This window comes from Pinus tabuliformis, chromosome 7 (assembly GCF_031772625.1).
Source record: "Pinus tabuliformis cultivar Carrire ecotype Pingquan chromosome 7, CPIR1, whole genome shotgun sequence".
Lineage (NCBI taxonomy): Eukaryota > Viridiplantae > Streptophyta > Pinopsida > Pinales > Pinaceae > Pinus > Pinus tabuliformis.
The window spans coordinates 499,364,984-499,388,682 of record NC_142293.1 but is presented as its reverse complement, the minus strand read 5'-3'; positions in this window follow the sequence as shown (position 1 = coordinate 499,388,682).

The window sequence follows — 23,699 nt, the reverse complement described above, 5'->3', positions numbered from 1 at the left end:
ATGGAAGAGTCAAAGCCAGTATGTACACCCATGGTTACAGGATGCAGCCTCAGTGCAAATGATGAATCAGCAGCAGTTCACCAACCCACTTATAGATCCATGATTGGGAGTTTGCTTTATTTGACAGGTACTCGACCAGATATTACACATGCAGTAGGAATGGTTGGAAGATTTCAAGCCAACCCAAAGGAAACTCATCTTCAGGCAGTCAAAAGAATCTTCAAATATCTTCAAGGGACCCAAAACTATGGCTTATGGTATCCTAGAAATACAGATCTCACTCTTCATGCTTACACAGATGCAGATTGGGCTGGAAGTGTGGATGATAGGAAAAGCACAAGTGGTGGTGCTTTCTTCATGGGTTCCAGATTAGTATCTTGGTTCAGCAAGAAACAGAGTTCGATTGCCTTATCTACCGCTGAAGCAGAATATGTGGCTGTAGCATCTTGTTGCACACAACTTCTTTGGATGATGCAGACATTGCAGGACTTTCAAATCACTTGCACTCCACCCGTCTCTATCTTATGTGATAATACAAGTGCAATCAGCATTTCAAAGAATCCAGTCATGCACTCAAAGACCAAGCACATACCAATCAAGTACCATTTTCTTCGGGAACAAGTGCTTGAGCAGAAGGTCAAGTTGGAGTATGTTCCTTCTAAGGAACAAGTTGCTGATATTCTCACAAAACCACTGCCCAGGGAAACTTTTGAATATCTCAGACAAAAGCTGGGAGTAGTTGATGCTTCATCCTGCTGTTGAAGCTTGTTTGTTCTACAGAAAAGTTGGTATACGCAAGTTACGAAAGGTATATACGCGCATACACGCGGATTTATGCTGGGAAAGTCGCGTGTATGGTGTACGCATGTTGCAGAAATTATATCCGCGTCCATACGCCGTTTCATGCAGGAGAAATCGCGTATATGAAGTTCTGAACAGCAAGGGCAAACTCTGGAGTTCTGAACAGCAATAGGTATGTCAGAATTCTTCAGGCACGGTTTCAGGGGGTGCAGCAGGCACAGGTTCAGGGGGAGCAGCTTAAAAGTCTCATAAAGTATTGTTGGCATTCAGATGTTTTGGTTGTTAATTTCAGGAAAAGGAGCTCGGAAAGAAATCCTGGTTGCTGATCTAAAAAGATGTTTATCATTTGCTGCTGGTGACTTTCATAAGTCTTGGTCTAGATCTGTTGTCTCTATGTCATGTATCTCTCTTGTCATATCTCTTTTATGGTGTCAAGGTCATGTAACGGCCTATGTTGGTTTCCCCACTATGCCTGGGATGAATGCTGTAATATAATTGGTTGTTTCTGATATGTCCCCTCTTGGTAGGGAGTATGGATGTATGTATTGAGTCTTTTGGTGATAGGAAGGTCCCTTATGGTGTATAAGTCTTGGTTCTTGTTGAAAAACATCTTTTGCAGATCTGGGGGAGCATGAGTCAGCACAGCCAAGCAGAGGTATCAGCATGTCCTCAGGGGGAGCACAGCCCTTTGCCCTTGATGTCAAAGGGGGAGAGTGACTTGGTGTGGTGGTTGCCATCAAGTCCAAAGGGGGAGATTGTTGGCATTATGATTCAAGTGTTGTCCTTGATGGCAACTCACTCAGAGGTTGGTACAGGTGCTCAGAGGTTGGTACAGGTGATGGCAACTTAATCAGAAGACAGATCTTAGTACAGCATGCCAAGGAAGTTCATATACGCAGGTTCGTTAAGCCCAAGTCGCGTGTACACGCTAGTTGGATTCAGAAAAAGCGCGTGTATGTGGAAAAGTACCTTTGGTCCATGGTGGTTAGTCCTTGGAAGTTGTGCCTATGATTTCGGACCATTGTGTCTCGACGGGCGTGTCGATCCCTAGTTTTGAAGTTGATGGTATTGTGTTACTATGGTTTTGGCTCTTGGTATTGAGCAAGGCCTAAGGCTATATAAGGAGAAGAAGATCATTAGGCAAAATCATCTTTCGATAAGGCTTGAATATCTAAGAGAGAAAGAGATCTGATATGCAGGGTCTGGGTTGCTTGATATGAGCTAAGGAGAAATCACATCGGTGGATGGAAGACTAGATCTAAGGATAACTCGGGATCTAATGGTTTGAAATGCACTATTATGATATGGTTGATTATGCGTATTTCTAGATCTGCATACTGTCGCAATATTATGTTCTGGATCTAACTGATGTCTGGTACAGCTGCAAGTTGAGAGAATCTATTTTTAGATCTGTACGCAGGTTGGCTTAGGTAAAAGCGCGTGTATACGCGGGTTTCGCTCATTGAAGTAGCGTATATCTCTTAAAGCTTGATTTTTGGGTTTACAGTTGGATCTGTCTGTTATTACAGAGTTCTGTAGACTGCTCTGTGTTCTGGTATCTGGTGATTGACAGGGTTCAGTGGTTCAGTGATTCAAAGTTTGATAATACTAGTATTGGTTGTTTTATGCTTCAATGATCTGTTGTGAAAGTTGAATGAATTGGGTCTACAGATTGTAATGTTGTGCTTCAGGAATATCCAGTCTGAAAATGTATGAAAGGTGGTACCTGAAGGAAAGAAGATTGTAGGTCAGCACCTACGTACTAGTATCTTGGCTAGTACAAGAGCAAAGGGGGTTGGAGCTCCCTTCCAAGGAAGTTTGGAGAACGAGAGAAGGTTGTAGCCTTCTGCAGGTTGTAGCCTGCGTACTGGTATAAGGCTGCACCAGTACAAAAGATTGTAAACTGAAGTTTCATATTAAAGAAAGATAGAGACAACTTGCAGCAGGTGGTTTTCACCCACATTGGGTTTCCACCTTACATCTTGGTGTTCATGTGTGTGGCTTTTGATCTGTTCTATTATACTGCACCTGTTTACTGTTAATGTGGTGAATAATGTCCTGATGAACTGAACTGAAGAATAAGCTAACTAAATTATGAGTTTTCTTCTTATACGTTGTTTTATTTAGTCACAGTAGCGTGTACACGCTGGTTCACCTAACTGAAGTAGCGTATATGTTTCTGAGCATTGAAAAAGTTTGATTGATCTGATAATACTGATTCACCCCCCCTCTCAGTATTATTTCCAACAATTTGTATCAGAGCAGGTCCTTCAGAGAAGCTTGATCGCTTGAAGGTAGATCATTCATCATGAGCAACTACGAGAAAGAAGCATCAATCAGGCCATCGATTTTTGATGGGACAAATTTCAATTATTGGAAGGTAAGAGTTACTGCATATCTTCAATCTCTTGGTACAGAAGTTTGGAACATTGTAGAAACAGGCTATGCTTTTCCTTCAGCTACTCCTACAGATCCAGCTAAGAAAAAGCAGTATGAAACAAATGCAAAAGCAGTCAGTACTCTATTAGGAAGTATATCCCAAACAGAATTCATGAAGGTCATGCACTTCAAATCAGCAAAAGAGATATGGGACAAAATGATCACTAGCTATGAAGGAGATGAACAGGTAAAGCAAGCTAAACTTCAAACTCTCAGTATTCAATATGAGACTCTCAAGATGTATAATGATGAAAGTGTGGCTAATTATTTTCTTCGGGTAGATGAGATTGTTAATTGCATGAAAAATTTGGGTGAAGAAATAAAAGAGACTATAGTAGTTCAAAAGATTCTAAGATCATTATCCCCAAGTTTGAATCTAAAGTATCTGCAATAGAAGAAAAAGAAAATCTCCGTGTTCTCACTATGTCTCAGCTACATGGAATTCTAACTGCTTATGAAATGAGAAAGGGAGGTCCATCTGACAGAAGGGAAGCTGCTTTTAAGGCATCAGGAAAAGAAGATTACTATGAAGCAAGCCATGTTCCAGAAGAAGAGGAAGAAGAATCAAATTTTGTCAGAAATCTTCAAAGGGGTTCTGGAAGATTCAGAGGTAAGCTACCTTTCAAATGCTTTGCTTGTGGAAGAGTAGGTCATTATGCTGCAAAATGTCCTTATAAGGATAAAGGAAAAGAACCTGCTAGATGGAACAAGAAACAAAGTGCAAATAAGAAAAGCTACTACACCCATGAAGATAGTGATGGCTTATCAAACAGTGATGAAGATGAACAAGGTAATAAATATAAGCTGTTAATGGCATTTGAAGATGATGATTATGAGGATGCTGTAGATGTGGATAATCTCTATAATGAAATTACTAGACTCAAGAGATGCATAGAAGAAAAGAGTGTGATCATTGATACTTTGCAATTTCAAATTGATGAAAAGGAAAAACATCTTGAAAAACTAGAAGGTGAAATTGTTGGTCTCAGAAAAGAAATTGAGAAAACAAAAGCTATTAATCTTAAGTTTGTCAAAGGATCTGAAACTTTGGATGAGATTATCAATGTGCAGCGGTCTCCTCTAAACAAGACAGGTTTGGGCTATAATGGAGAAACCTCTCAAGCATCCACCTCAAAAAGTTATCTTGATGCAGCAAGAAGAAATGAGCAGAAGAACAATGAAGATAATCAGGTAAAGCAGGGACGAATTACAAACAGAAACTATCAGGGACAATCCTTCTTAAGGGTGAACAAAAGCTACAACCAACCACAGGTAAAATCTTCTCAGTTTGGCTCAAGAATAGATGAAAATAGAAATTACAATCAGTTGGCTGGTAGATTCAATAACCGCAGAAGCTTCTTCAATGGACAATGCTTTTCTTGCCATAACTTTGGTCACAAAGCAGCTCAGTGTGTTGCATATAAAACAATCATGACTAGGGAAGCTCAAAAACAAAGAAGTATGACAGGGATTACAAAGAGGACCTATAACAACTTTTCGGTTCTTGAAAATGAAGTTGAATGTTCTATTTGCAATAATTTTGGTCATAAAGACTCTGAATGCAGGAGCAGGTTTCAGGAGAAAAAGGAACAAGCCACGAGCACCAAAAAATGGAGAATAAAGGAATCTCAAACAGAAAGATGTGGGATAGCTTTTTATGCAGAAGGATAGGAAAATCTATGGTACATTGACAGTGGATGTTCGAAACATATGACAGGTGATAAAGAAAAACTTGAATCTTATTCTACTTTAGAAAAGGGAAAGAAAGTTTCTTTTGGAAATGATACTCCTGCAACTATAAAAGGAAAAGGTATTGCTCCTTTGAAAGAAAAGGTCAAGGCTGGAAATGTTTTGTATGTTGATGGATTGAAGCATAATCTACTAAGTGTCAGCCAGATGTGTGATCAAAAAACTGAGGTTATTTTCAGATCGAATGGATGTCTTGTTCGTGATCTTGATACAGGTAAAACAGTTCTCAAAGGCAAAAGAACTCCAAATAATCTGTACATATTTGAAGAAGGACAACAACAATGCTATCTTAGCAAGGATGAAGAGCACTGGTTATGGCATCGAAGGTTGGGACATCTAAGCTTCTCACAAATAAGGAAAGCATGCAAATATCAGGCAGTTCGCGATCTTCCAGATATCAAAATTCCAGACAACACCATATGCAAATCTTGTCAGTTTGGAAAGCAAACCAGAACTAACTTTCCAGAGAAGGAAGGATCAGCTAGCTTGCCTCTTGAGCTAGTCCATACAGATGTATGTGGTCCATTTAGGAAAAGGACACCTCGAGGAGAAGAATATCTGATATTATTCATTGATGATTTCTCAAGGTTTGTTTGGTTAGGGCTTATGAAGCACAAAGATGAAGCATTCGAAAAATTCAAATCCTTCAAAGCATTGGCTGAAAATGAATCAGGACACAAAATTAAGTGCCTCAGATCTGACAGAGGTGGGGAGTTCACATCAAATGAATTTTTCGATTTCTGCGATGAACATGGGATAAGAAGAGAATTCTCTACAGCTAGAACTCCTCAGCGAAATGGGGTTGTGGAAAGAATGAACAGAACTATCCAACAAATGGCTCGTGCTATGCTCGATGAATCAGGTACTCCTGCAACCTTCTGGGGTGAAGCTGCACATGTTGCTGTTATTATTCTTAACAAAACAAATGTCCGAGTAAACAGCACTCAAACACCTCATGAGCTTTGGAGTGGTAAAACTCCTTCCGTGAAACATTTCAAAATCTTTGGGAGCAAATGTTATATTAAGAATACTGATGAGCAACTTGGCAAACTTGAACCTAGAGCAGATGAGGGCATTCTTCTTGGTTATTCTCCACATAGCAAAGCATACAAGTGCTACAATAAAAGACTTGGCAGAATTGTTGACAGTATTGATATAGTGGTTGATGAGAAGGGATATATTCCTAGGCAAGTTCATCATGAAGACATTGAAGAAGATGAAGGTTACTCTCAAAGGCGAAATGATGAAGAAGAAGAACCTCAAGAAGAAGAAGAATCTCAAGAAGAACCAGAGGAGCAGACAAGAATAGAAGAGAAGACTCCATCCAGATATGTTCAAAAGAATCATCCAGAAACTCAGATTATGGGGCAGAAAGAAGCAGGAGTACAAACAAGAAGGACACTTGCAGAAGCTTCAAGCTACTTGGCACTACTCTCCTCCACTAAACCACAAAATGTGAAAGAGGCATGCAAAGATGAATGTTGGGTCAAAGCAATGGATGAAGAACTTGAGCAAATCGAAAAGAACAACACTTGGGAATTAGTTCCTAGACCAAAAGATAAGAATGTAATAGGAACAAAATGGGTCTTCAAGAATAAATTAAATGAAAATGGAGAAGTAATTAGAAACAAGGCCAGACTTGTTTGTAAAGGGTATGCACAGCAAGAAGGAATAGATTTTGAAGAGACCTTTGCTCCTGTGGCAAGACTTGAGGCCATCCGAATGTTCCTTGCTCTCTCAAGCTTTCAAAACTTCAAGGTATTTCAAATGGACGTGAAATCAGCCTTCCTGAATGGAGACTTAGAAGAAGAAGTATATATTGAGCAGCCAGATGGTTTCATTCTTGGGAATGATCCAAACCTTGTATGCAGATTGAAAAAGGCACTCTATGGACTCAAACAAGCTCCAAGGGCTTGGTACTATCGGTTGGACAAATATCTTCACCAACAAGGCTTTTCAAAAGGAGCAGCAGATAGCAATCTCTATATAAAAGTTGAAAATAACAAATTGCTAATTCTTGTTGTTTATGTAGATGATATTATTTTTGGCAGCAATGAAGAGACTGAGTCAAAACTTTGCCTTGGTTATGCAGAAAGAATTCGAAATGTCACTTCTTGGAGAATTGACATATTTTCTTGGATTGCAAATCCAACAAAATGAAGGAGGTATCTTCTTGTCTCAAACCAAATACCTCAAGCAGATCTTGAAGAAGTATGGCATGGAAGAGTCAAAGCCAGTATGTACACCCATGGTTACAGGATGCAGCCTCAGTGCAAATGATGAATCAGCAGCAGTTCACCAACCCACTTATAGATCCATGATTGGGAGTTTGCTTTATTTGACAGGTACTCGACCAGATATTACACATGCAGTAGGAATGGTTGGAAGATTTCAAGCCAACCCAAAGGAAACTCATCTTCAGGCAATCAAAAGAATCTTCAAATATCTTCAAGGGACCCAAAACTATGGCTTATGGTATCCTAGAAATACAGATCTCACTCTTCATGCTTACACAGATGCAGATTGGGCTGGAAGTGTGGATGATAGGAAAAGCACAAGTGGTGGTGCTTTCTTCATGGGTTCCAGATTAGTATCTTGGTTCAGCAAGAAACAGAGTTCGATTGCCTTATCTACCGCTGAAGCAGAATATGTGGCTGTAGCATCTTGTTGCACACAACTTCTTTGGATGATGCAGACCTTGCAGGACTTTCAAATCACTTGCACTCCACCCGTCTCTATCTTATGTGATAATACAAGTGCAATCAGCATTTCAAAGAATCCAGTCATGCACTCAAAGACCAAGCACATACCAATCAAGTACCATTTTCTTCGGGAACAAGTGCTTGAGCAGAAGGTCAAGTTGGAGTATGTTCCTTCTAAGGAACAAGTTGCTGATATTCTCACAAAACCACTGCCCAGGGAAACTTTTGAATATCTCAGACAAAAGCTGGGAGTAGTTGATGCTTCATCCTGCTGTTGAAGCTTGTTTGTTCTACAGAAAAGTTGGTATACGCAAGTTACGAAAGGTATATACGCGCATACACGCGGATTTATGCTGGGAAAGTCGCGTGTATGGTGTACGCATGTTGCAGAAATTATATCCGCGTCCATACGCCATTTCATGCAGGAGAAATCGCGTATATGAAGTTCTGAACAGCAAGGGCAAACTCTGGAGTTCTGAACAGCAATAGGTATGTCAGAATTCTTCAGGCACGGTTTCAGGGGGTGCAGCAGGCACAGGTTCAGGGGGAGCAGCTTAAAAGTCTCATAAAGTATTGTTGGCATTCAGATGTTTTGGTTGTTAATTTCAGGAAAAGGAGCTCGGAAAGAAATCCTGGTTGCTGATCTAAAAAGATGTTTATCATTTGCTGCTGGTGACTTTCATAAGTCTTGGTCTAGATCTGTTGTCTCTATGTCATGTATCTCTCTTGTCATATCTCTTTTATGGTGTCAAGGTCATGTAACGGCCTATGTTGGTTTCCCCACTATGCCTGGGATGAATGCTGTAATATAATTGGTTGTTTCTGATATGTCCCCTCTTGGTAGGGAGTATGGATGTATGTATTGAGTCTTTTGGTGATAGGAAGGTCCCTTATGGTGTATAAGTCTTGGTTCTTGTTGAAAAACATCTTTTGCAGATCTGGGGGAGCATGAGTCAGCACAGCCAAGCAGAGGTATCAGCATGTCCTCAGGGGGAGCACAGCCCTTTGCCCTTGATGTCAAAGGGGCAGAGTGACTTGGTGTGGTGGTTGCCATCAAGTCCAAAGGGGGAGATTGTTGGCATTATGATTCAAGTGTTGTCCTTGATGGCAACTCACTCAGAGGTTGGTACAGGTGCTCAGAGGTTGGTACAGGTGATGGCAACTTAATCAGAAGACAGATCTTAGTACAGCATGCCAAGGAAGTTCATATACGCAGGTTCGTTAAGCCCAAGTCGCGTGTACACGCTAGTTGGATTCAGAAAAAGCGCGTGTATGTGGAAAAGTACCTTTGGTCCATGGTGGTTAGTCCTTGGAAGTTGTGCCTATGATTTCGGACCATTGTGTCTCGACGGGCGTGTCGATCCCTAGTTTTGAAGTTGATGGTATTGTGTTACTATGGTTTTGGCTCTTGGTATTGAGCAAGGCCTAAGGCTATATAAGGAGAAGAAGATCATTAGGCAAAATCATCTTTCGATAAGGCTTGAATATCTAAGAGAGAAAGAGATCTGATATGCAGGGTCTGGGTTGCTTGATATGAGCTAAGGAGAAATCACATCGGTGGAGAAGACTAGATCTAAGGATAACTCGGGATCTAATGGTTTGAAATGCACTATTATGATATGGTTGATTATGCGTATTTCTAGATCTGCATACTGTCGCAATATTATGTTCTGGATCTAACTGATGTCTGGTACAGCTGCAAGTTGAGAGAATCTATTTTTAGATCTGTACGCAGGTTGGCTTAGGTAAAAGCGCGTGTATACGCGGGTTTCGCTCATTGAAGTAGCGTATATCTCTTAAAGCTTGATTTTTGGGTTTACAGTTGGATCTGTCTGTTATTACAGAGTTCTGTAGACTGCTCTGTGTTCTGGTATCTGGTGATTGACAGGGTTCAGTGGTTCAGTGATTCAAAGTTTGATAATACTAGTATTGGTTGTTTTATGCTTCAATGATCTGTTGTGAAAGTTGAATGAATTGGGGTCTACAGATTGTAATGTTGTGCTTCAGGAATATCCAGTCTGAAAATGTATGAAAGGTGGTACCTGAAGGAAAGAAGATTGTAGGTCAGCACCTACGTACTAGTATCTTGGCTAGTACAAGAGCAAAGGGGGTTGGAGCTCCCTTCCAAGGAAGTTTGGAGAACGAGAGAAGGTTGTAGCCTTCTGCAGGTTGTAGCCTGCGTACTGGTATAAGGCTGCACCAGTACAAAAGATTGTAAACTGAAGTTTCATATTAAAGAAAGATAGAGACAACTTGCAGCAGGTGGTTTTCACCCACATTGGGTTTCCACCTTACATCTTGGTGTTCATGTGTGTGGCTTTTGATCTGTTCTATTATACTGCACCTGTTTACTGTTAATGTGGTGAATAATATCCTGATGAACTGAACTGAAGAATAAGCTAACTAAATTATGAGTTTTCTTCTTATACGTTGTTTTATTTAGTCACAGTAGCGTGTACACGCTGGTTCACCTAACTGAAGTAGCGTATATGTTTCTGAGCATTGAAAAAGTTTGATTGATCTGATAATACTGATTCACCCCCCCTCTCAGTATTATTTCCAACAATTTGTATCAGAGCAGGTCCTTCAGAGAAGCTTGATCGCTTGAAGGTAGATCATTCATCATGAGCAACTACGAGAAAGAAGCATCAATCAGGCCATCGATTTTTGATGGGACAAATTTCAATTATTGGAAGGTAAGAGTTACTGCATATCTTCAATCTCTTGGTACAGAAGTTTGGAACATTGTAGAAACAGGCTATGCTTTTCCTTCAGTACTCCTACAGATCCAGCTGAGAAAAAGCAGTATGAAACAAATGCAAAAGCAGTCAGTACTCTATTAGGAAGTATATCCCAAACAGAATTCATGAAGGTCATGCACTTCAAATCAGCAAAAGAGATATGGGACAAAATGATCACTAGCTATGAAGGAGATGAACAGGTAAAGCAAGCTAAACTTCAAACTCTCAGTATTCAATATGAGACTCTCAAGATGTATAATGATGAAAGTGTGGCTAATTATTTTCTTCGGGTAGATGAGATTGTTAATTGCATGAAAAATTTGGGTGAAGAAATAAAAGAGACTATAGTAGTTCAAAAGATTCTAAGATCATTATTCCCCAAGTTTGAATCTAAAGTATCTGCAATAGAAGAAAAAGAAATCTCCGTGTTCTCACTATGTCTCAGCTACATGGAATTCTAACTGCTTATGAAATGAGAAAGGGAGGTCCATCTGACAGAAAGGGAAGCTGCTTTTAAGGCATCAGGAAAAGAAGATTACTATGAAGCAAGCCATGTTCCAGAAGAAGAGGAAGAAGAATCAAATTTTGTCAGAAATCTTCAAAGGGGTTCTGGAAGATTCAGAGGTAAGCTACCTTTCAAATGCTTTGCTTGTGGAAGAGTAGGTCATTATGCTGCAAAATGTCCTTATAAGGATAAAGGAAAAGAACCTGCTAGATGGAACAAGAAACAAAGTGCAAATAAGAAAAGCTACTACACCCATGAAGATAGTGATGGCTTATCAAACAGTGATGAAGATGAACAAGGTAATAAATATAAGCTGTTAATGGCATTTGAAGATGATGATTATGAGGATGCTGTAGATGTGGATAATCTCTATAATGAAATTACTAGACTCAAGAGATGCATAGAAGAAAAGAGTGTGATCATTGATACTTTGCAATTTCAAATTGATGAAAAGGAAAAACATCTTGAAAAACTAGAAGGTGAAATTGTTGGTCTCAGAAAAGAAATTGAGAAAACAAAAGCTATTAATCTTAAGTTTGTCAAAGGATCTGAAACTTTGGATGAGATTATCAATGTGCAGCGGTCTCCTCTAAACAAGACAGGTTTGGGCTATAATGGAGAAACCTCTCAAGCATCCACCTCAAAAAGTTATCTTGATGCAGCAAGAAGAAATGAGCAGAAGAACAATGAAGATAATCAGGTAAAGCAGGGACGAATTACAAACAGAAACTATCAGGGACAATCCTTCTTAAGGGTGAACAAAAGCTACAACCAACCACAGGTAAAATCTTCTCAGTTTGGCTCAAGAATAGATGAAAATAGAAATTACAATCAGTTGGCTGGTAGATTCAATAACCGCAGAAGCTTCTTCAATGGACAATGCTTTTCTTGCCATAACTTTGGTCACAAAGCAGCTCAGTGTGTTGCATATAAAACAATCATGACTAGGGAAGCTCAAAAACAAAGAAGTATGACAGGGATTACAAAGAGGACCTATAACAACTTTTCGGTTCTTGAAAATGAAGTTGAATGTTCTATTTGCAATAATTTTGGTCATAAAGACTCTGAATGCAGGAGCAGGTTTCAGGAGAAAAAGGAACAAGCCACGAGCACCAAAAAATGGAGAATAAAGGAACCTCAAACAGAAAGATGTGGGATAGCTTTTTATGCAGAAGGATAGGAAAATCTATGGTACATTGACAGTGGATGTTCGAAACATATGACAGGTGATAAAGAAAAACTTGAATCTTATTCTACTTTAGAAAAGGGAAAGAAAGTTTCTTTTGGAAATGATACTCCTGCAACTATAAAAGGAAAAGGTATTGCTCCTTTGAAAGAAAAGGTCAAGGCTGGAAATGTTTTGTATGTTGATGGATTGAAGCATAATCTACTAAGTGTCAGCCAGATGTGTGATCAAAAAACTGAGGTTATTTTCAGATCGAATGGATGTCTTGTTCGTGATCTTGATACAGGTAAAACAGTTCTCAAAGGCAAAAGAACTCCAAATAATCTGTACATATTTGAAGAAGGACAACAACAATGCTATCTTAGCAAGGATGAAGAGCACTGGTTATGGCATCGAAGGTTGGGACATCTAAGCTTCTCACAAATAAGGAAAGCATGCAAATATCAGGCAGTTCGCGATCTTCCAGATATCAAAATTCCAGACAACACCATATGCAAATCTTGTCAGTTTGGAAAGCAAACCAGAACTAACTTTCCAGAGAAGGAAGGATCAGCTAGCTTGCCTCTTGAGCTAGTCCATACAGATGTATGTGGTCCATTTAGGAAAAGGACACCTCGAGGAGAAGAATATCTGATATTATTCATTGATGATTTCTCAAGGTTTGTTTGGTTAGGGCTTATGAAGCACAAAGATGAAGCATTCGAAAAATTCAAATCCTTCAAAGCATTGGCTGAAAATGAATCAGGACACAAAATTAAGTGCCTCAGATCTGACAGAGGTGGGGAGTTCACATCAAATGAATTTTTCGATTTCTGCGATGAACATGGGATAAGAAGAGAATTCTCTACAGCTAGAACTCCTCAGCAAAATGGGGTTGTGGAAAGAATGAACAGAACTATCCAACAAATGGCTCGTGCTATGCTCGATGAATCAGGTACTCCTGCAACCTTCTGGGGTGAAGCTGCACATGCTGCTGTTATTATTCTTAACAAACAAATGTCCGAGTAAACAGCACTCAAACACCTCATGAGCTTTGGAGTGGTAAAACTCCTTCCGTGAAACATTTCAAAATCTTTGGGAGCAAATGTTATATTAAGAATACTGATGAGCAACTTGGCAAACTTGAACCTAGAGCAGATGAGGGCATTCTTCTTGGTTATTCTCCACATAGCAAAGCATACAAGTGCTACAATAAAAGACTTGGCAGAATTGTTGACAGTATTGATATAGTGGTTGATGAGAAGGGATATATTCCTAGGCAAGTTCATCATGAAGACATTGAAGAAGATGAAGGTTACTCTCAAAGGCGAAATGATGAAGAAGAAGAACCTCAAGAAGAAGAAGAATCTCAAGAAGAACCAGAGGAGCAGACAAGAATAGAAGAGAAGACTCCATCCAGATATGTTCAAAAGAATCATCCAGAAACTCAGATTATGGGGCAGAAAGAAGCAGGAGTACAAACAAGAAGGACACTTGCAGAAGCTTCAAGCTACTTGGCACTACTCTCCTCCACTGAACCACAAAATGTGAAAGAGGCATGCAAAGATGAATGTTGGGTCAAAGCAATGGATGAAGAACTTGAGCAAATCGAAAAGAACAACACTTGGGAATTAGTTCCTAGACCAAAAGATAAGAATGTAATAGGAACAAAATGGGTCTTCAAGAATAAATTAAATGAAAATGGAGAAGTAATTAGAAACAAGGCCAGACTTGTTTGTAAAGGGTATGCACAGCAAGAAGGAATAGATTTTGAAGAGACCTTTGCTCTTGTGGCAAGACTTGAGGCCATCCGAATGTTCCTTGCTCTCTCAAGCTTTCAAAACTTCAAGGTATTTCAAATGGACGTGAAATCAGCCTTCCTGAATGGAGACTTAGAAGAAGAAGTATATATTGAGCAGCCAGATGGTTTCATTCTTGGGAATGATCCAAACCTTGTATGCAGATTGAAAAAGGCACTCTATGGACTCAAACAAGCTCCAAGGGCTTGGTACTATCGGTTGGACAAATATCTTCACCAACAAGGCTTTTCAAAAGGAGCAGCAGATAGCAATCTCTATATAAAAGTTGAAAATAACAAATTGCTAATTCTTGTTGTTTATGTAGATGATATTATTTTTGGCAGCAATGAAGAGACTATGAGTCAAAACTTTGCCTTGGTTATGCAGAAAGAATTCGAAATGTCACTTCTTGGAGAATTGACATATTTTCTTGGATTGCAAATCCAACAAAATGAAGGAGGTATCTTCTTGTCTCAAACCAAATACCTCAAGCAGATCTTGAAGAAGTATGGCATGGAAGAGTCAAAGCCAGTATGTACACCCATGGTTACAGGATGCAGCCTCAGTGCAAATGATGAATCAGCAGCAGTTCACCAACCCACTTATAGATCCATGATTGGGAGTTTGCTTTATTTGACAGGTACTCGACCAGATATTACACATGCAGTAGGAATGGTTGGAAGATTTCAAGCCAACCCAAAGGAAACTCATCTTCAGGCAGTCAAAAGAATCTTCAAATATCTTCAAGGGACCCAAAACTATGGCTTATGGTATCCTAGAAATACAGATCTCACTCTTCATGCTTACACAGATGCAGATTGGGCTGGAAGTGTGGATGATAGGAAAAGCACAAGTGGTGGTGCTTTCTTCATGGGTTCCAGATTAGTATCTTGGTTCAGCAAGAAACAGAGTTCGATTGCCTTATCTACCGCTGAAGCAGAATATGTGGCTGTAGCATCTTGTTGCACACAACTTCTTTGGATGATGCAGACCTTGCAGGACTTTCAAATCACTTGCACTCCACCCGTCTCTATCTTATGTGATAATACAAGTGCAATCAGCATTTCAAAGAATCCAGTCATGCACTCAAAGACCAAGCACATACCAATCAAGTACCATTTTCTTCGGGAACAAGTGCTTGAGCAGAAGGTCAAGTTGGAGTATGTTCCTTCTAAGGAACAAGTTGCTGATATTCTCACAAAACCACTGCCCAGGGAAACTTTTGAATATCTCAGACAAAAGCTGGGAGTAGTTGATGCTTCATCCTGCTGTTGAAGCTTGTCTGTTCTACAGAAAAGTTGGTATACGCAAGTTACGAAAGGTATATACGCGTATACACGCGGATTTATGCTGGGAAAGTCGCGTGTATGGTGTACGCATGTTGCAGAAATTATATCCGCGTCCATACGCCGTTTCATGCAGGAGAAATCGCGTATATGAAGTTCTGAACAGCAAGGGCAAACTCTGGAGTTCTGAACAGCAATGGGTATGTCAGAATTCTTCAGGCACGGTTTCAGGGGGTGCAGCAGGCACAGGTTCAGGGGGAGCAGCTTAAAAGTCTCATAAAGTATTGTTGGCATTCAGATGTTTTGGTTGTTAATTTCAGGAAAAGGAGCTCGGAAAGAAATCCTGGTTGCTGATCTAAAAAGATGTTTATCATTTGCTGCTGGTGACTTTCAAAGTCTTGGTCTAGATCTGTTGTCTCTATGTCATGTATCTCTCTTGTCATATCTCTTTTATGGTGTCAAGGTCATGTAACGGCCTATGTTGGTTTCCCCACTATGCCTGGGATGAATGCTGTAATATAATTGGTTGTTTCTGATATGTCCCTCTTGGTAGGGAGTATGGATGTATGTATTGAGTTTTTGGTGATAGGAAGGTCCCTTATGGTGTATAAGTCTTGGTTCTTGTTGAAAAACATCTTTTGCAGATCTGGGGGAGCATGAGTCAGCACAGCCAAGCAGAGTATCAGCATGTCCTCAGGGGGAGCACAGCCCTTTGCCCTTGATGTCAAAGGGGGAGAGTGACTTGGTGTGGTGGTTGCCATCAAGTCCAAAGGGGAGATTGTTGGCATTATGATTCAAGTGTTGTCCTTGATGGCAACTCACTCAGAGGTTGGTACAGGTGCTCAGAGGTTGGTACAGGTGATGGCAACTTAATCAGAAGACAGATCTTAGTACAGCATGCCAAGGAAGTTCATATACGCAGGTTCGTTAAGCCCAAGTCGCGTGTACACGCTAGTTGGATTCAGAAAAGCGCGTGTATGTGGAAAAGTACCTTTGGTCCATGGTGGTTAGTCCTTGGAAGTTGTGCCTATGATTTCAGACCATTGTGTCTCGACGGGCGTGTCGATCCCTAGTTTTGAAGTTGATGGTATTGTGTTACTATGGTTTTGGCTCTTGGCATTGAGCAAGGCCTAAGGCTATATAAGGAGAAGAAGATCATTAGGCAAAATCATCTTTCGATAAGGCTTGAATATCTAAGAGAGAAAGAGATTTGATATGCAGGGTCTGGGTTGCTTGATATGAGCTAAGGAGAAATCACATCGGTGGAGAAGACTAGATCTAAGGATAACTCGGGATCTAATGGTTTGAAATGCACTATTTGATATGGTTGATTATGCGTATTTTCTAGATCTGCATACTGTCGCAATATTATGTTCTGGATCTAACTGATGTCTGGTACAGCTGCAAGTTGAGAGAATCTATTTTTAGATCTGTACGCAGGTTGGCTTAGGTAAAAGCGCGTGTATACGCAGTTGGATCTGGGAGTTTCGCTCATTGAAGTAGCGTATATCTCTTAAAGCTTGATTTCAGGAATTGGGTGAAAGGTGGTACAGATTGTAGGTCAGATACTGTCTGTTATTCCAGAGTTTCTGTAGAGCCTGCGTACTGGTATCTGCACCAGTGTTCTGGTATTTAAAGGTGATTGACAGGGTTCATCGTGGTTCAGTGTTCTATTATTCAAAGTTTGATAATACTAGCTAACTAAATTTGAGTTTTCTTCTTATACGCTGTTTTATGCTGGTTCAATGATCTGTTGTGAAAAAAGTTGATAATATGAATTGGGGTCTATTTTACAGATTGTAATGTTGTGTTTCTAAACTTCAGGAATATCCAGTTTGATTTAAATGTATGATTACAAATAAAAGGTGGTAAACCTGAAGGATTGTTGTAAGAAGATTGTAGGTCAGCACCTACGTACTAGTATCTTGATGCTTATATTGAGTTAGTACTATTAAGAGTATTTCCATTTTCAAAGATAGGGGTTGGAAAGCTCATGGCCTTCTTGATCAACCTTGTTTCGGTCAAGTTTGGAGAGACCAAAAAATTGTGTTTGTCCATTGAAACTCCATAATACCCTAATCGTTGAAGGAACAAACTTCAATTTGTAGCCTTCTGCAGGTTGTAGCCTGCGTACTGGTATAAGGCTGCACCAGTACAAAAGATTGTAAACTGAAGTTTCATATTAAAGAAAGATAGAGACAACTTGCAGCAGGTGGTTTTCACCCACATTGGGTTTCCACCTTACATCGTGGTGTTCATGTGTGTGGCTTTTGATCTGTTCTATTATACTGCATATAATAGATTTTACCTGTTTACTGTTAATGTGGTATAATAGAAAATAATGTACTTGGGTCTAATAATATGATTTTCATGATTATTTCTGAATTTTCTATTTAATTTAGCCATATTTAAATTAAAAATAAAAGATAACCAAAAATTGATGCTCTTTATCCACACAGTGAACTTCGCATCTTTTTTCATTTGATAGTGTTCAATTCATATTAATGTTTTACCAAAAAAATATCAACAATCTTTTAACATATAGATTATATTTTTGTTATATAGCGTATCCGTAGTTCTTCGCTCACTGAGTTCAAAGTAAATAAACATATGGATATTTACAATAAATCTATTTTTTTTTAAATAAAAATTTTAATTCACTTATTAATAATTATTAAATGGATAATAAGGATTTAATATTTATTAGATATTTTTAATAGTAATTAAGATAGAAAATTGATATTTATTTAAAAAAATAATTATGTTTTTTTGCTTTTTAATTTAATTAAAAAAATTATAAAATTAATTTAAATAATATAGCTATAAAATATTTTGAGTGTTTTTTAATTTAATTATAAAATTATAAAATTAAGTTAAAATAATATAGTTATAAAATATTTTGATTGTTAAATATTTTGGTTTTTTGGGCATGTTGTATTGATAACCCATGGTATTGTAATAGTCCCGAGGCTGACTAGCTTGGACGTTTAATCCCCACAAATCAGGTGGTCCAATCCCGGGGAGGACTATGTATGCCTGAGAGCCCCAAAGGTGATTTATTCAATTGAAAAAAAACCAATGGTATTGTAACATTTATTTACAAATTAAAAATCTCCACATAAAATAGGGGTGAATTTCCATGGTTAAAAATCTTGTTACATATTTTTTTTAAATGTTTTCATATTTTATTTTAATTTTATAATTAGCGTAATCATATAAGTTAAATGGTCCATAAATGCCAATATGCATCAATTTATAATAAGAATCACAACATTTACTTCATTATATATATTTTTTTTTTCAGAGAGAAAAACGATATGTATTATATTAAGGAAATATAAATATCAGATACATGAATTTTCGGTATGACATCCATTAAGGATCAGCATCATTGTTTTTGAATCCCAGCAGGTTTGGATCTGTAATAAAAAAGACTGTTCAGATAGAAGCAAAAATGAAATGCTGTATGGAGACTCGTATATAGAGCTCGTAGATTTTACATAATGGAGAAAAAAATGAGAATGGAGCTTGTTATGTGAGCCCGCCTAGTCCTGTGAGGGCATGTGCGCCGATATAGGAGTCAGGATAGAAGATAGAGGCAGAGAGCAGCCTTGAAAAATTCTGTCATTGCGCCATTTCCAAAGGTGCCAGCATGTAAGGATGAGGAGAGCATGCCAGGAAGGACATTGAGAGCTCCACCAAACAAATGCGTCCTGCACAGAAGCAAAGGATCGGTGATGGAAACCATAAGAGAGTGAGAGATCATACCATATTACAGAGGAGGCGGGGCAGTCAAAGAACATATGGCAATTTGATTCTGTCGCAGCTGAGCAAAACTGGCAGGCGCTGGGGCCCTGCCAACCTTTTTTTTGTAAGACCTCACAGGTGAGGTTCTTATTTGAGAAGAGGAGCCATGAGAAAAGGATGGATTTGAGGGGGCAGTGGGCTTTCCAGAGCTTGGCGGGGAAGGTAGGGGAGGGGAGCGGGGTGGGAGGAGATAGGGCAGTGTAGAGGTTTTTGACGGAGATGGGGCGAATCGAGTTTCCAATGGACCAAGTCAGTGCATCCCTTGTCCCAATTTGAGAAAAAGCACAGTGAGTGAAACGATTGGTGAAAGAGAGCCAGTGGGAACGAAGGCGGGGAGGCAAGGCCAACTGGCATGCCTCGCTGTCATTATATATCTCATGTTGTTAAAATTAAAAAAATCATACAAACTAAATAAATTATAACTTTATTATTATTATTATTATATAAGTTAAATATATATGAGAAAAATATGAAAATATATTAAAAACTATGGAGATTTACCATCAATTTATCATAGATATTCTTAATCTATAAATAGACTTTGAAAATAAATCTCAACCTTTAATTTGTTTAACTAACTATGAATATTCTAATACTCCTTAGAGGTCAATTCCCCACCATTCACCTAATAATTAATGATAATTAAATTAAAATCGTGAAAATAGAGGTCAATTCCCCACCATTCACCTAATAATTAATGATAATTAAATTAAAATCGTGAAAATAATCAGAATCAGAATTAAAATTAAATAGACATAATGTAATCAATAATAAAATAGTTTAGTCCCAGGGCAGCTCAATGGGTGATCAAAGTAATGTGAAATCCGTGAAAACAGAGAAATCTAGGGTTCAAATCCCCTAGGTCATCTAAGGCTCAAATCCCCTTGGTTGTGACCCGGTTTATAAAAAGAGGAATCCAAAGTTCAAATCCCCATTCATAACCCTCTTATGAAGAAGAAAACAAGCCCCAAACCCTTAATTTATATAATTACATAATTACGTTATTATTAATATCTATGCCCAATATTTTTTACTACTAAAATTTTCAAATATTTTTTTTTTAATTATAATATTAATATAAATTCGATTTTACTGTTTTATTAATTAAATAAATTACATGTTTCTTTATTAAATAACTCCCTAATTTGTTGCTTGATAACTATCACGGAAACTTAGCATTAAAAATACTGCGGCTTGCTTTCTTTCACAGCTTTAACGCTTGTTGTTGCTTAAATAAAGATGACGAAAACTTAGCATCTAATTTTATTATGAGATATTAAAAAATAATTTATTACGCACCAATGCGGTCATACCAGTAGCACACTTCGTTTCTCTCGTTGAGAAACACGGTAAGTTTACTCGAGTCACCGAAATTTCCGAATTGTAGCCGCCGCCTCGGTCCGAACAGTACATATGTGTTATTTTTGGAAAATTTAATTTTTTTTCCCAACAGTACAAGTGGGTTATTATTTGGAAAAATAACCGTTGTTTTAAAATTATGGTGAAAAGGTAACCTTCTAAATGTAAGTGTTGGAGATATCATGTGAGTAGATGTTTGCTTTTAGCTTTATCATAAAAGGTTAAATTTGTGTGAGAGATATTATGTGAGTAGATGTTTATTTTTAGCTTTATCGTAAAAGGTCAAAGGTCAAATGTGTTTTTTTGGAATTTAACACAAAAATGTTATATAGATAAAATTTACAAAACATATCTATAATACATATACATACTTGTGTGAAGGGTTAAATTTTATGATTTAGGATTGGTAGGTGGAAGCCAATTAAGAATTGTGAGAATAAAAAATGTCATAAAGGGTGTTTAGACTTTATACAAGTTAACATAATTTTGGTGATAACATTTCTTGTCATGAAGGGTGTTTAGACTTGATAGAGATTTGCATCATTTTGGTGGTAACATTTCATAATAAGACAAATCATTCTTCTACCTAATAGGTGAATCACTCCCATACATATTTTGTACACATTGAGAAAGTCTATCATAACTTAGTTCTCAAACCATCTATGGGTATAACCATAATTGGCTTATATCCATCAATGCAGACTAACTCAACACCATTATTCAAGGAAAATCAAACCACCTAAGATTATTCTATTAAGAGAAAAAAAAAGTCACTCCCACACACAAACATATAAAATAAATAATATATATATACCAAAACCACAATTTATCAATGTGAAATATTACAATGAACAAAAACATTTTCCACCTTTGTACCATTCCTTTGCTAAAGTATTTGTAGTTAGTGTTAATTACACATATATTAAGATATTTATCAAATTATTTATTTTCATTAATTTTATAAGACAATATAGTTTTTAATCATTCACATATATACCTTTTTTTTTGTTAAGCTTGGCAGGACCATTCTGTTTTCTATTAAAAATAAGCAAGTTTACACCACACAGATTAGCCAAATGGCCTCAACTTGCCCCGAAGGGAAACCAAGTCTATTAGTCACCGGTTCGCATTGTAAGCCATAAAAAAACAATACAGTCTTAATATTTCTAGCCAAGCTAGATATGTCTATGTTTCGTGTCCATACACTACATAACTATATAAACTGATATTTGCAATATAGAAATTAAAAGCTATCCGCATAAAACAAAATTATGCATGGGTAAGAGTCTAATCCTTTTGTTCCTCTAAGGCAGATTCAATGGGTGTCGGGTCCTTGGTGGATACCCTTGGCATATCATTCAGCTCCAGTATGAAAGGGATATGGCAATCGATTCTATCCAACTGGATATCTTGCTTATGCAGCTGAAAGAGGATTTTCTGGAAATCCTGCTTATAGGTCGACATTCCCTAGAGTGTCATCGCCATTCCCACGGAAATCTGCTCCATCACCTTGCCTAATAAACTCTTCATTACCCAGTACAGGTACAAATTTTGCTTAAACTGTGTGATTCTTTCGTGGGTGTTGCCCGGATCCGGGACTAAGGTCCTCCAATTATCCATTTCTTCCTCTATCTCACTGCCTTGTTTTACTTCCTCTTCCCACTCTTCCAGCAATTTCTAGATTCCAGCATCTGTCCCCTCTCGGTAAGCCTCTGCTGCTTTAGTGATGAGGTGTTCTACTGACTTCCTGCCCCTGCGTGGTTCCGACGTACTCGGCTCCTTGTCTTTCCTTGGTGTCAGGCCTCTCCTACCATGCCCACGACCCCTTGCAACACGAGCCATGACCTGCTTTCCAAAACACTGGTGACATCCACAGTTAGTTAAATTAAAACACAACATTGCAGTTATGCGCCAGCCCCTAGTGGCTCTGTTCTGAGTGTTGTTTCCAACATAATACGTCTTTCCCTGCTTCTACTCTCTGCCATCTCTCACAATATCCAAGCTGGGGTGGTCCGAAGACTGCAACCTGCAATGGGGAGGTCCATAGCCCATACCCCCTGTCGTGCCCTTTTTCCTCTCCCCATTACTTGCATTTGCATGCAGGTCAACCGACCCTTGCCCAAGCCAAGCTCGCAACCCCTCCTTGCTTCTTGTAGTTTGCTTGTTGTTGTTCAAGTTCCTTTCCCCCTCTGCCCAAGGATTAATGGCTCTGCCTCTCGATTCCATCCAACTAGGTTTCCACCCGGATTTTCTGGCCTTGCCATGGTTCCAGTAGGAGTTCCAGTTAGCCTAGTGCTTGCTTTGCATGCAACAGGAATGGTTGCGACCCAAGTCTCCTACCAGTTGTTCCCCCTGCCCCCTTCTACCATTGCCTACCCCTCATGCATTTTCTTGCCACAGTCAAACTCCCCCCAGACAATGTTTAAGGAGCGTGGAGCTTCCCAAACCAGCAGCATGCAATTGAACCCCCAACGATCATGGGTATTACCCGTTTAGCAGAGGGTATGGACGCAAGACCAGGGGATGGCAAGCAATTGCTTTCCCCATTGCCACCAGCAATTTTCTATCCCCTAGGCTCTCTTACTAATTACCCTCCTTTCGCCAGCAAAACCCCAACCAGAACATAATTACAGTGTTGGAGCAGAGCTGAATTACATACCCAAAGTCTGCAGCCGTTCGACGTCGAGCTTGGCTCCTCCAGTTTCGACGTCTTCTCGCAACATTGCAATACCACCTTTCTCCACAAGCTAACCCTCTAACATTGTGTGTCAAATTAACTCGCCCGCCTATATGCCTTGCCTTACCTCCAGTCCCGCCACCTTTCCCACCTCCCCAGCATGCATTCATGCCAAGGGTCACCGCACCCCCTACCTTGAGCATGTGGGGGACAACGGTACTAATTGCGAGGATACCAGTCATAATTACAACCAGCCTATCCCAACTGTCAACCCACATCGCGATCGGAGTATTCATATATATACTTTTACTAACAAATCATGTTTAAACATTTGTTTATAAATTCTTTATTAATATATATGGATTTTTGTTTATCAAAATATTTAACAAATGTTTTGGTTTTTGTCTTTTAGATAATATAATATTAAATAAATCATTCCAAACTAAATGATAGCAAAAGAGTTACGTCAAATTTAAATTTAAATATATAATTTATAATTTTTTTACTAATAATATTATAAAAATTTAAACATATATAATAATCATTATTTTATATAAAATATCAAATTAATTAAAAATATTTTACATGTAATTACTAACGTAACATATACTTAAAATTAATCAATATAAATATTATTAGTTTATATAAAATATCGAATTAATTAAAAAT